At 43.9% G+C, this 3,170-nt stretch overlaps 1 long non-coding RNA gene across 1 annotated transcript; it reads right to left on the bottom strand.

Annotated features, from left to right (window-relative positions):
• Positions 1–550: 550 nt before the first annotated feature.
• Positions 551–2,755, bottom strand: LOC147756163 (uncharacterized). Its single transcript, XR_015327019.1, has 2 exons — positions 2,181–2,755; positions 551–876 (listed from the first exon to the last, which is right to left on the bottom strand). It is a non-coding gene; the product is annotated as an uncharacterized LOC147756163 (long non-coding RNA).
• Positions 2,756–3,170: the final 415 nt, after the last annotated feature.

Here is a 3,170-nt window from a genome sequence, read left to right as displayed (position 1 = left end):
GAAACAGATGTTTGGAGTGACACTGAGATCATAGTCGTTGAAAGGACACACAAGAACAACTCAATCCGAAATTCTAATTATTGATTTTGCAGGGTGCAGGGTCGGACCCCCATCGGCCATAGTTGGATACCTAATCGTTATGCGACCTCCGAACGCTGCCTGTAACGCCCACTCAATAGAATGGAACAAAGGCAAACATAGAGTAGATAAGGACAGTCTGAGTGTGTATGTGCGTGCGCGCGCGCGCGTTTCTTAAGCTACATCCACGCAGTGCTGCATGTGATTCCCATCGAAAGGACCGTTTAGTCATCACGTTTCATGTACGTGGATAATTAGTAAAGCCATTGCGCAACGCTAAAGATTATCGTTCAAATAATATCATCGTAGTTTTGTCATTTTAAAATAACCCTTCCTTAACCTAAAACCTATTACGATACATTTCCTGTCTCGTTCTGGTGACGTCTTTCACTGAAAATTCTATCATCCAATGTCAGCTCCTGCAGCGTTAGGACAAACGTAGTAGTTTGGATAAGGAATAAACTTTTACCGGTCTAAATTCGATACCATCACTTTTATTTAAGGGTTTCGGTGTGTGCGCGACAATTGAAGTTGTCGAAGGGTTAAGTACACAAAGAGTGAGCGAGGTATACGTTACAATCAATTGGAGTTGGTGTATCTGAATGTGTGCGTGGGCACCTCCGCCCTCATCTCCTACCCACTACCCATAACGCCCAGCGAATTCCCTTATCGCTTTGATTGCAAATGCAAATTACTCCTAGGGACTGCTGCTGCTATTGAAAGGGCCAATACAGTAGAATGCGTATCAAGTGTAGAGGTAGCGGAGTTGTGACGATCCCTCACTCCACCATATGATTCCTGGAAAGCAAATATCATGAGATATAATTAATAGGTTTGATACGAGTCGATGAAAGTAAGCCCAATAAAAGTTTTTTTTTTAACGTTTCGAATTCTCTACTTAACTTGGATGGATTCGTACTTTCAGACCTTGCAAACGACTAGTGTATACCGATGGTAGTAGATAGTCCATACGCTTCTAATAATACGCATCTCTATTATGAGCCAATTGGATGATGCGGTGTTTACTGTCCTGTACGGCCTTTCCCTGTTATTAATTAATTAAGTAATTAACTAAGAATTAAGGCTCCATCTGTCTTTTTTCTAACCAACCTTTACCTTCTTGCTTGTTCGCATTGTTCTAAGACTCACCTGCACCATTTCTTCTTCAAAGCAATGCTGAATCATACCAACATTGAAATTGTACCAAATGAGGTCATTTTTTTTACGTCAAATGACACGGTTACAAACACGGGTCCCGTCATTTGTTCGGGCGAAATCATATTCAATTTCTATTTACGTTTTAAGTCAGAAAGAATAGCTTCAATTGTAATAGCTAGTATTAAGAGAAGTGTCAAGGTTAGCTAATCGCGGTCACTTGTAGCTGGCAGACAGACAAGCAGGGACGACTGCAATATGGCGGTCCTGTCAGTCTCGTTTCAACTGACTTGACAGTCTTTTTCGATGTGTCAGTTCCCCGTCTTATAATTCGATTTATAGCCTTCAATTCAGTTTGGTAAAAGCCTCGATATAAGGGAGCAATAGCACAATTGTCTAGTACTTCGCCGGCTGCAGTTCGGCAGTATATAGCCCTCGATAATTGAGTTATCTGAATATGCAAAGTTTATCCTTCGTTCAGTCCGGTAAACTGAATAGTTAGAGAATTAAAATCCCGAGCACGCTACTGTGATTAGAAGTTACCGCTACATCTTTAGATCAGCATATTATACTAAATGACAGTTTTTTTATGAATTTTCATTTCCGTCATTCGAACAGTACCAATGTAAGATACATTGTTTTTTCTTTGCTGTTTATGTTTCACTTTTTCGCCGGTGTTAGCGGTGTGTTAAGTAGGTAACTGTGTACGTGTGTGTGTGTGTGTTTCGCACGTTGCGATGACCGAGCAGCTGAAAAGGACCAAGTACAAGGTAGCTAGAAAAGCGGAAGTAACCATCAGTTTGTCTTAGCTATATAGAATATACAGCGGTCAATTGAACAGTAAACTAGTAAGCTATTACTGATTAGGTTGAAAGAACCCGCCCTTTTGGCTGTGTCATATCTAAAAACTTGCCGAATCCTTCAGTCTTTCAGCCAAAGCAACTCACTCAAGGCCGCTCGTTCATCTACGGACGATGACCGAGATCGTAAGCGGGTTGAGCCAGCAAAACGACACGAACAGAATGGAAGGAAGGTCCAGCTCCGCATGTCAATCGCTTGCTGAGGCCCGTTCGTAGACCATTTCGAAGAGACCACCAAAGAGGCAATCGGATAGAGATGCTCGGTCCTTTTTGATAACTATGCATATCTCGCCATAATGACCTTCGTCTACAGCAGGCGCAATGGCGAGACCAAACGGAACACGACACATGCAGAGACAGCTGACAACAGCAGCAACAATGATCACTATTGCTACGACAATGCGATGCCACCGTCTCTGTTGCAACCGAAGAGGGAAACAGCATGCTGACGTGAATACTATTACGAGCGCCGGTACACATAGAGATGATCAGAAACCGCTGTCTCTAGCCGAGAGGAAAGGGAGAACGTCCACAAAAGGGAGAGCGGGCTTTTGCGTGGACTAGCTGACTATCCTTGGGGCAAGGCAGCTCACGCAGCTGAATAACTTTTTGAATAATATTAGCGGATTTGGTCTGTACGAGGCGATCTGCCCACGGACGTGCCTTCCATGCAATCCTTCCGACAGTCGTCCTACTCTTACACGCCCTCATCCTTCCCCAGCTCCCCTTCCCTCCCAGGAAAACATTCCTGCCTCTCGCGCACGCTCTTTCCCTACTGGGATGCAGGGAGAACCGTTGACGTTAAACGAGTGCAAAAAGAGCACAGTCACTGTTTCACCCTCAAAAGCAGAGACATAAAGTCCCACACCGTTGTAATCATTGTCTCTGTTCTTTATTGACGTCGGCCTGTTTTTGCTCTAAAGGACAATATCTCGCTGTTTCACTTTGACTATCGGTCTTGACGTACTTTGAGTTTTTGTCCATGTGTACCTTTGCATACGCACGAAGACGCATAGCCAACTTCATGACACTGCACACCTTCGCAGTGACGGTGGAAGATGGCTGTGGTAACTTGGC

Source organism: Varroa destructor, unplaced genomic scaffold (genome assembly GCF_002443255.2).
Source record: "Varroa destructor unplaced genomic scaffold, Vdes_3.0 BEIS01000004.1, whole genome shotgun sequence".
NCBI classification, from domain to species: domain Eukaryota; kingdom Metazoa; phylum Arthropoda; class Arachnida; order Mesostigmata; family Varroidae; genus Varroa; species Varroa destructor.
Note: the sequence above shows the minus strand (reverse complement) of the source record. Positions and strands in the feature narration are given on the sequence as shown.